Source organism: Geotrypetes seraphini, chromosome 8 (genome assembly GCF_902459505.1).
Source record: "Geotrypetes seraphini chromosome 8, aGeoSer1.1, whole genome shotgun sequence".
NCBI classification, from domain to species: Eukaryota; Metazoa; Chordata; class Amphibia; order Gymnophiona; family Dermophiidae; genus Geotrypetes; species Geotrypetes seraphini.
In genome coordinates, this window is record NC_047091.1 from 114,662,379 (window position 1) to 114,673,886 (window position 11,508).

The window sequence follows — 11,508 nt, forward strand, 5'->3', positions numbered from 1 at the left end:
TTTTTCCTTGGGCGCTGGTGAAGAGTTGGTTTGTGAGGGTGAATAGTTGTTTGGATCTGGCAGGGGCTAATTGTAGGAGGTGCGAGTAGTAGGCTTTCTTTGCTTCTAGGGTGGCAGCTTTGTAGGTGATGGATGTGCTTTTCCAGCCTAGAAATTTACACATTTGCAGAATCCTACAACAATCCAGATAATTGGCAATCCAAGACACCTAGTCCTCAACACATCTGATAGGGCCCCCTTAAACTTTTGGGTCCAAGGCATGTGCCTAGTTTGCCTAAGCTTTAATCTGGCTTTGATTACAGTAGTACCAAATGCCAAGCTGGACCATAACATACAGTTTTATAAACTAATGTACAGATATATTCTGGCAAAACTACCTGCAATGCTACCTGAGGTTGCCATACTACTATTCATTGTCATGTACAACCCTTGGATATTCTGTAGGTCAGTCCTCACCATGCTTCCGTTTTCCACGGCTTCTTTCAATTGCTTGATGTTCATTCCCGTGTCATTCTTGATGGTATCCAGCTACCAGGCCTTTGGTCTCCCCTACTTCCTTTTACCTCTGACCATTCTGAGTACAGATATTGGCTAGTGAAACTAACTGCAATGCTACCCAAGGTTGCAAATACCTCTGGCATAATGAGCTCTCAAACCTACTGGAGAAAACATTTTTGAGAATGCATGTGGAAGAAAACCTTCTTAAATTACCTTGCTATGATTGCTAGTCCATCTCAGAGGCAGCATCCAAGGCAGTGGCTTACCAAGGGGGGGAAGCCTGCCCCGGGTGCAAGCCCTGAGGGGGTGCTCCCGGCCTTGAAGCCCGACGTTCGGATTCTCCCCCTGGCCTCCCCCCGCACTGTTTGCGGTAGAGAAGCAGCCTGCAGCGGGATTGCGATGCCAGCGATCCCTGTGCTGCTTCGGCACTGCTTCCTCCGCCGCGGTCCCGCCCCTCCTCTGACGGCCTTCAAGGGAGGGGATAGGCCTTCAAGGGGATCAGGCAGGCAGGCATGCCTTCAAGGGGAGGGGAACAGGCCTTCAAGGGGGGGAACAGGCCTTCAGGGGAGGGGGGGCCCTGGTGTAGAAGTACACGGAGGGAAGGGGTTTTTCAAAGAGACGCGCATATGCCGGACTTTGGGTGGGAAGAAATAATGGGTCTGAAAATAGAGGAGAGAGAAAGAGATGATGGACCATGGTTTTTAGGGAGGGAAGGAACAGAAAGGGAGAGAAGTTGGGCACAAGGGATGGTGTAGAGGGGGGATAGAGATACTGGATAGGAGGATAGTTGAGAAAAGAAAGGGAGAGATGGTGGATCCTGGGGTGGTGGGGAAGGAGGGAGAGATGCTGGATGAAAGGGTAGTTAAGAAAAGATGGATCTGTGGAGGGAGATGAAAAAAGGAAAGATACCAGACCTCCTGGGGAGAGGAGGGAAGGGAAACAGGGAGGCCAGAGATGGCAGATGGATGGTTAGCATGCAGAAAGAAGGAAGAAGGAGACCCTGGCAAGCAAGCTATCAGAAGATAACCAGAGCCTTGGGCCAACAAGATTTGAAAAATAACCAGACAACAAAAGGTAGAAAAACTAATTTTATTTTCTGTTTTGTGATTACAATATGTCAGATTTGAAATGTGTATCCTGCCAGAGCTGGTGTTAGACCGCAAACATGAGCTAGGATTTAACAGACAGGAAAAGTCCTTTTTGTTTCTTTATTTTATTTATACCACAGCGCCAGTGTTAGGAGAAGCCAAAGGGGGGGGGGGGTGAAAAAGCTATAAAATAAACCCATCAGGATGTTTAAAAAAACCCACCCAATTGGGCAGGAAAGTCGAATTGAAAAACCAATTCATTAGGCTGAATTCGAATTGAAAAAAATTTTTTTTTCCCCTGAATCGGGCAGCACTAGTTTGCACTACTGTCTTAGACTTTAGGACCTGGGATTGGGGAGAGATGGCATCTTCAGTACTTTATAATGCAAGAGAAATGAGGATTTGGTCAGACTTTTGAAGGGTCTGCAGAAAAAAAATATTGTATAGGCCGGGGACATGAGACAGCAGGAAACGGGAACTTTTCTTCCTTCTATTTTTGTGAATGGCAAGGCTGAGGATGTCAGAGAATTCAGTTAAAATATGTGCTTTATAAGAAAATATAATAATGTGTTTTATAAAGTTTACAAGCATTGCTGGCCTATCCGGTGAGGTGTTCCTGATGGTGGTGGTGGTGGTGGTGGCGGTGGCAGCGTGTCAATGTGTTGAGAGGAAGAGGTGGTCTGGGAAATTCTGCTGAGCAAACTCCGGGCTCATTTCCACCCCCTAGTTAGTCCACTCCACTCAACTGGTTCACACACTGAGTGGGTCTTTGAGTGTTGTGCCTGGGTAGTTGTTTTGGGATCTCTTCCAGTGGTTTGTCAGTATCTCCTTGTGGTCCGAGGAAGGAAACTTTGTTAACCTTAGCATTGACCTTCAGAATATGTTTGTAACAGCGCTGCTTGTGTGGCATTAGGCTTGTGTGGCATTAGGCATTGTGTAGTGATTGAAAGAAAAAACCAGACCTTTGCACTATATGGTGGGTGTATGAGGAGATTCACATTTCCTGCACAGCTAAGTCCTTGTGAAGTTATCTTGTTCTTTCTGTATTTGACATCTAGCAAGGTCTCTATTTGGAAGGAAAGATCTAAGTTTAAAAATGAAATGGCCAGAAGTTATGGTAAAAGCAGATAGCGTTGCTGGTTTTAAGAAAGGTTTGGATAAATTTCTGGAGGAAAAGTCCATAGTCTGTTAATAAGACATGGAGGAAGTGTCTGCTTGCCCTGGATCAGTAGCATGGAATGTTGCTACTCTTTGGGTTTTGACCAGGTACTAGTGACCTGGATTGGTTACCATGAGAATGGGCTACTGGGCATGATGGACCATTGGTCTGATCCAGTTAGGCTATTCTTATGTTATGTTCTCATCTGTAGGGGCCTTTGTTTTCACTTGTTATTTTAATGTATTTTTTCTGGGAACTTATCAGTGTTTTTTATAATGTGGACAAAAATGGAAGAGAATTAATGTGTGTGGAATGGGGGAATAACTAATTTATTCAGCTAAATAATTCAATCCACCTCAACCAGACATAGGAGAACTCACGCACCATTCACACACCCTCCAATCAAAATTGTCAAAAGAAAGAAAACTGTTTGACAACTTCCTAACACTCGACCCCCCAACTCTACAACCTATTGTCCTCGACCACAGATTACAAAACCTTCAAAAAAGAAATAAAAACCCTTCTATTCAAAAAACACATAAAACCGAATTAACACAATCAGAACTGTCCCAAGCATCACCTGCAACTACTCCATATGTACTTCTGATGTCATGACAATTTAGACATAATTTATGTTGTTTGGAATAATGGTTACATATATGAGGTTCAATAAAATTTTCACTGCCTGTTTCTATTCTGACCATTTATTCTGTTTCATGGTTATTACAAAAAATATTTTTTTACATTGGGGGGGGGGGTGTCAAAAAATGATGGGTCCCGGGTACCACATACCCTAGGTACGCCACTGATCCAAGGCCATCGTGTCATATTTTTGTAAATCAATTGTGTAACTTCCAGATCTGTCATCAAAATCCACCCAAGATTGGTCTTTGGGAGAGGCAACCTCCGTCCTGTGGTGAATGGAGCAGCTGATCAATTTGAAGACAGATCAAATCTGCAAATCAAGGACTTCTGGGCCAATTGGGCACCATGAGCACTACTTCACCTGGATAGGCTACAATTTTTTTGAAGTATCCAACCTAACATCAGCAATGGTGGAGTGGGGAAACAGGGAGGTAGATGCCCTTGAAGATGATGAGAGCATTGAGGCCTTTGGTGCTATACTTTTACCAAGGCACCTGGGCATTCCTTGCCATTGCTATGAAACTGATCAGAGGCACACCCCATATGTTATGAGGCAAAAAGCAGCCAACAGTTCCCATTTTCCTGAACTGAAGTAGTGCCTGCTGAGAAAGTCCATGTGTATGTTCTGCATTCCTGCTATATGATCTGCTGAAAGAACTAGGAGGTTGGATTTGCGTCTGCTAATACTACCACACTCATTCTTCCTTGACCATTCATGTATGCTACTGCTGTCATACTATCTGGAATCACATATCAATCATGTGACAGTGCCATTTAGAGAATCTCACCTCCACCAAAGGTAGGCACTGAAAATGTAGGCCAGGGTTTTCAATGCCTATATTTCCAGCGCCTACCTTTGACATGAATTGCATCTATGCAGGTACTTCAAGGCACCTAACGCCACTTCCAGCATTAGCCATACCTACAGTGGCATTAGGAGTCGTAAAGTGCCTATATAGGTGATTCCAGCACTGTTTACCAGCACCTGGAAATATCTTCTAAGAACACTTTTAAATGGCATTTTCCTCTTAACTTAGGCCCCAGTAGTATGCCTAACGGCACCTAAGTTAAGGTGCCATTTATAGAATATGGGCCTCAATGTTTTCTTGAGATAGTCAGGATAAACTCCACAATGCTATTCAACTCCTTGCAACAAGACCTTATGCTGCACTGGGTCTGTAGTGATGCCATTTGCAAAGTCAGTTATCAGTTTTAACACCTCGCTTAGCTGTCTCAACTACTTTCATTGTGTTGACGAACTGTTCAGCAGTATGGAAGTTTGGATCTTTAGAACACCTGCCCACTGGCTTTGCCAATCATGCATTGGTAACACCAAGAGCGTAAAACAGGAAATATCTGACAGCATCTTTTTTGCTCCAGCGATTACTTCTTTTAACTCTAATTTACTTACTTTTTTGGCTGCTAGATAAGCATTTGTCATCATTCCAAGAGGAAAGGGACAGTTAATTCCGATGGTGGAACAGCTTTAACATCCTCTCCAGTGCAGCCAATTCACCAGGTGCTGGAATGTTACACCACCAGCTCCTGGGTGGAGGATCGGAGGTTGAGTTCTGTGCAGGACCCGAACGATGGAGCGTTCGGCCCTTTGGAACATGACATCTTTCTTTCACTTCTGTTAACTAATGCACCACATACCCAGCGGCATGTCAAGTCCCAGAAGATCTGGAGAGGCCATCTCAGAGTTGGACTTAGGTGGAGCCTTACTCTCGAGAGCTGTGGATATCGGAGAAGCTGAGAATTAGAAAATGACATTGGGACAAATTTTTCCCCATCCCTGCAAGTTTTGTCACTGATCCTGTCCCATTCCTGTAAGCTCTGCCTTAAATCGCACATGCCTTGAACACTTACGATTTCAAAGTGTTTGAAGCTTGTGCAGACGAGGATGAAACTTGTAGGACAGGGACAGGGATAGGGAAAGAATTTGTGGGGACAGGGAAAATTTGTCCCCATGCCATTCTCTTCTGAGAATTCTGCTTTGAGGCCCGCAGTGACCCTGAGAATGCTTCTGAATGCTATAAGGAAGTTGGATGTTAAGGCATTGGGAAAACTGCACAAGACATGGAGGTATTTGAGACTAAAGTTGACTCTTCCCTTGAATATAGATAAAGAGTGTCAAGATTGCTTAGAAAATATTTCTCAAATTCAAAAAGAAACTACCAACCTCAAAGAGATTGTTTCAGCAGTAATAAAAGATCAAAAGTTTATCTCAAGGAAAATTGAACAAATAGAAAACTTTAATAGACAGTTAAATTTGAGAGTATTAAAATTGTCCCAAAATTTTGGGTATATTCCCCGTGAAGTATTTAAATAGTTTCTTCTGGAAAATTTAAAATTTCCTCTTGATAATATTCTACCTATTAATAAGGTATATTACTTGTTGGTTTATAACAGGGGTGTCAAACTCAATCACATTAAGGGGCTGAAATCCAGAACACAGGCTAAGTCGTCCCAGATCCCGCTCAATCTCCACCCCAGACTCCACCCTCCCCCCATAATAGTACTGATTGTAATACTATTTTTTTCCATTATTTTTCATATATACACACAGTATAATCTTATTAACAACACATAATGGTTAACTACAAAATTAAACTACACAAAGCACACTCAACATTTATTCCTACCAGAACACAGGTAACCCCTATGCAAATACGGGACCAAAAACTAAAAGTACTAATATATACAAACAAATCCTAAGATTCAAAACTCTGTATGCAGTACAACCCCCAGGGAAAAAGAAACAAATTTATTTATTCCTGAACAGTGCAAAATATAGTCAGCAGATGTAAATTCTCAAATTGACACAATTCAATCACTAAATTGAAAATGAAATCATTTCCCCTACCTTTGTTGTCTTCCCTCCTTCCATGCTGTGCCTCAATTAGGTGCTTCCCCTCTGCCAGGTGTCTTACTTCTGGCCTACTCCCGCCTGACCATTTTATGCTGCCCGCGGTGTGATGCGTGTTTTCATTGCCGCCCCCAGTGTTATCTTCTTGCCGGCTCCCTCTTCCTTATTGCCACAGTGTGCACAAAGCCGTGTGCGGCGTTTCCTCACGCCTCATCCGGAAGCCTTCTCTCTGATGTGACATCAGAAAGGTTTCCGGTTCAGGCGCAGGATGAGCATAGAAGCCGCTGCCCGCAGCTTTGTGCACTGTGGCAGTGAAGAGGAGGGAGCCAGCCAGAAGATAACACCAGGGGTGGCAACGAAAATTCCAGATTGATCCACCGTGGGATGCATAATGCAGCTAGGCGGCCTGGATTCGCCCAACAGGCCTTGAGTTTGACACTTGTGGATTATAAGGACAAAAAGACTGAAACAGGGGATCAACCTACAAATTATCCTTGGACTATTACAAATATGCAACAAGAGAAAGGTATACGTGATATAACTGCAATTTTTGAAGACTCTTTCTGATGTAATGGATCATGCAACTCTCTCATTGTTAATTTTGTTTTGAACAAGATTTAAGTTCTATTATGAAGATATACTTTATAAAAAGTGGAACTCTTTTCTGTGGTCAGCGAGTCTGGTTATATCCAGATGTGACTAAGTCAACTCAGGAAAGAATTTTTAATTATGAGAGATGAAACAAGGAAAATGGGAGCCACCTTTTTGTTGGCATATCCATGCAAGTGTGTAGTGAAGTATTTAGGTTTGAGGGTTTTTTTTCTCCTGCCAGAATATCTTAGGTCCTTTTTAGATCTTAAGAAGCTAACTATTGATGGTACATGAAGTTTAATTATTGGAATTAAGCCGGGATATTTCTGTTTAAGCTTTCTTTCTTTCTAATGATTTTTTGTAGAATATATCCTTTGTTTTTCTTTTTCCTCTACCCACCTTTAATAGCGGTCTGAGGAAGAGCTACAATTTCATTAATTTTTTTTCTTTTGCTTCTTATTTCTCCTACAGTATTTGAAAAGCAAGTATTGTGTTTCTTGAGCAAGTGATGTAACTTGTAAATTATATGTTAAATCAATAAAAAAATTTAAATTTAATCCCCCAACCCAACCCACTCAACAAAAACAAAACCAAAACAAAACCAGGAAATGTGATTCAGGTCCAAACAAGTCTCCCAGTGCTTGAAAACAGACTTTTCTCAACAAAACTGTTCAGGCACTGGTGTGTTTAACAGCTTTGAAGCAATGTCCTGTCTGACTCTGTTAGTAATTAAAGCATGTTTGATGAAAAGTGCAAATGGTACTTCTGTCAAGTACCATCGATAGTTAGATAACTTCAACATGATGTCAGCGACTTCATGATTGACTGATTTGTAGTCATGCAAAATTATCAGTTGATTTTAAGGGAAATAACAGATTTTGGTGGTGCTTATATTCATTATTGGCTTTGAGCGACCTCAGGATGGATCTAAAAAATTGTACCTAAAATATTTTGTAATCAAACACATTGAAATTTTTCCCATGAATTTGTATAAGTAAAGTTTCTTCAACTTCAGATTTTTCTGGACAACCCTAAACGTGTTTAGCTATTAGTGAAGTATGTTAAACTTCTGTTATTTTCCACAATAATGTGCATATTGAAGGTTCATTAATAAAATAGTGCTATATTTATTGCATAAAATATCTTTTTATCAATGTATCATTGCTGAGTGTGAAAACATATAAGTTATAGCTATAACAACACAAAATTTGCTCCACTAAGCAAAACTAGCAAAGTGTAAGAAAAACGGAGCTTTATATAATCAGTAGCTTTGCCCCAGAATGGGCTTTAAAAAAATGTAAAATTATTTTCTGATCAAGCACAAATTCTTGAGAAAACTTCAATTCACACAGTTTTTCCAACTTTAGGTTTTTCTGGACAATTTTAATCAGCATGTGGAAGATTTCTAGCACAATTTCTCCTTCTCAGTTCAGAGATGTAACACTACTCTTCATAGAAAGAACTAAAGGGCTCCTTTTATCAAGCCGCGCTAGCGGAGTTAACGCGCGTGACTTTTCATCATGCGCTAACCCCCGCGCTGGCCTAAAAACTACTGCCTGCTCAAGAGGAGGCGGTAGTGGCTAGCGCGGCCAGTGGTTTAACATGCGCTATTACACGCGTTAAACCGCTAGCGTGGCTTGATAAAAGGAGCCCTAAGTCAGTGTCTCTCAAACTGTGTGCCATGGCACAGTGGTGTGACCCAAAGAGATTCCGGATGTACCATGAGAGACTCCAGAATTTTACTTTATTTTTAAAAATTCCTTTCATAAGTATACACTAGAATAGATGACATGTACGTCATATACACAAGAATCTTTCAATGTTATGAGAGTCTGTGAGCGTAAGGATACAACCGGACAATCAAATATCATTCTTTGTGATTGGTCCTTGGTCAATGAAAAACAGCAAGTATTTTTGTTTTGTATGCAGTAGTTATCCTAACATGAGCAACAAAGCAATCAAGGCTTTGTTACCATTTCGATCTTCTTATCTTTGCGAACTTGGATTTTCAGCTCTGATAGAAATTAAATCGAAAAAAAGAGAACTGCAGATGGTGAAACATAGAAACATGACGGCAGATAAAGGCCAAAATGGCCCATCTAGTCTGCCCATCCACAGTTACCATTATCTCTTTCTCTCTCTGAGAGATCCCACGTGCCTGATGATGATGAAATGCATGTTTGCTTGTCGACTATTGAGCCGTGTTTTCAGTTAATTTGCACTCAAAAACAAGCACATCCATTGCATTGATAAGCAATTCTGTTCTATCTACTTTAGTTTCACTATTGTTACAATTACCCATACATAGCTTAAAGAACTTTAAATAAATAATTAGGCCCTCTTTTATCAAGCCGCGTTAGGGTTTTTTAAAATCACCAGCTACTGCTGTAAAACCTCCAACGCTCATAAGAATTCTACAAGTGTTGGAGCTTTTACCGCAGCAGCCAGCAATAAAAAAACTCTAACATGGCTTGATAAAAGGGAGCCTTAATTTTTTGTTGGTTTTGCAATTTTATAATTTCAATTATAATGTGCCGTGAAAAACATTTGCTCCATTTGCCAGAGCCTTGCATACTAAGGACTTCTTTTACAAAGGTGCGTTCGTGCTTTAATGCGCGGAATAGCACGCGCTAAAATGCCGCGCGCTAGCCGTTACCACCTCCTTTAAAACAGGCGGTAATTTTTCGGCTAGCGCACGCTAATCTTGTACATGCGCTAAAAACGCTAGCGTACCTTAGTAAAAGGAGCCCTAAATGGAGCAAATGAGATACACTGAACTAAGTCAACAAAAAGCCATGGTTGACAATATGTTATCACCATGTTTAGTCAAGTTTTCCTGTACCACACCTTCCCCACTTGGTAAGCTAGCACAATAAAATTGGCCAATAGTTAAACAGAAGGCATTTAATGCAAATATTTATTGACCACATCAGCAAAGCAAGAAACACTGTTTCTACAATCAAACTCGTCAGAAGTATACAGCATGTCAGTTTAAGTAAACAATGCAGATTCAGCACATCAATCCATTTTGGTCTTGCTTGACAAAAATTGAGGTTTTTCTAGTACATATTAAGACAAACAGGCTTCGGTTCATATAATGAACATTTAGGCTCATAGAAATGGCTAATAAAACAGAATCCCCCTCCCACATTTTAACAGAAAGGCTCATTCCTGTTGGTACAAAATAAGTTTGGGAGTTTGTTTTGCACTTAGAGCATTATCATATTACATATGAATTGCATCTTACATTATTGGCCTCTACCTGAAAAAATTCAGGGGTGTGTAAAAGTTTTTTTTTTTTTTTTTTTTTAAATCCCATAACCACAACCAAGCCTGATTCTACCCTATCTCTTTCCCCTTCCCAATCTGGCCCCAATCTCTCTTGATCTTTGTAAGAAAAAAAATGGCAGAGATATACCAGGAGATATTTGTCTCATATTTCCACTGGTCAGGAATGTGCAGAATTAAGGACACTGTTATCAAGAGCAGCTTCACTATTTATCCAAACCACACCACCAAACAAATTTTCATAAACTCAGGATTTTGCTACTGCTGTTTTTGCCTACAGAACAATGTGGTAGGAAAAAAGAGATATCAAACTTTATATGTTTAAGAAATAAGACATTAGGCAATTTGTTCCGCTTGTATAACCTTCTAATGTATACCTAGTATTTCCAGAAAGTACATTTAATTACTTATATGAAATGAGGCGAATATCTCCAGTCTGTATACCAGTAGATGCTAATTCCCCCATTACAATTGGCACTAATTGTTATCTTAGTTGGCACTGTTCACCAAAGGGCTATTAGCTGTGTGGCCATGGGAGATCTAACCACTACCTACTGATAGAAGTAGTGCATTCTTGGAGACTTGCATATACCTGCTTTGGTTACATGACCTTAACTTTCAGTCCAGTCAAAGTGTTACATTAATTAAAAACAAAAAACAAAAACACCCCCACAAAAAACAAAAATCATACAAAAACATCCCAGTAGGGTACTCATTGTTTTCAAAAAGGCTTGTTTGTACTTACTGTAACAGGAACAGGTCTCATTCTAAACTCATCATCCCACCTGTTTTACAGTTTAAGTTCATTTGTCTTCCTGTTATAATTTTTTTTTTCCTGGGCAATGTTGCAAAAATCTAGAGATGGCCTGATCATTGCATGAAACTGTAATGCATCTCTTCCCATTCTTATTGTTTAAGTAAGAGAAACTTGGCTTCATACGGGGGGGAAAAAAATCAAATACAGAATAAGGAAGTGGCACTAGCATGCCCAGCACCAAGATGATCACTCACTGCTTTCAGCAGCTTCAGGTTGAGCTCACTGAATTTTTTTTTTTCCTACCACTGTTAAGCATATCTCAAAATTAAACCTTGGCCAGCTTGCTGATGTGAGTGTGGGAAGGAATCTGATTTTTTTTTTTTAAACATGTGTGGGAGTGGTGTCGTCATCAAAATATACCAGGCAGAAATTCTTAGGTTATATACGAGGGGCTGCTGAAAAATTCTCAGCCCAACTAACAAAGTTGTGGCAGTCTCCATTGAGAGTTATACACTTACCCACTCTTTTACAAAGATGCGCTAGCTGTTTTAGCGCGCGCTACACGCTAATGCATGTGAACGCGTCCATTATATCCTATGGATGCGTTCACACG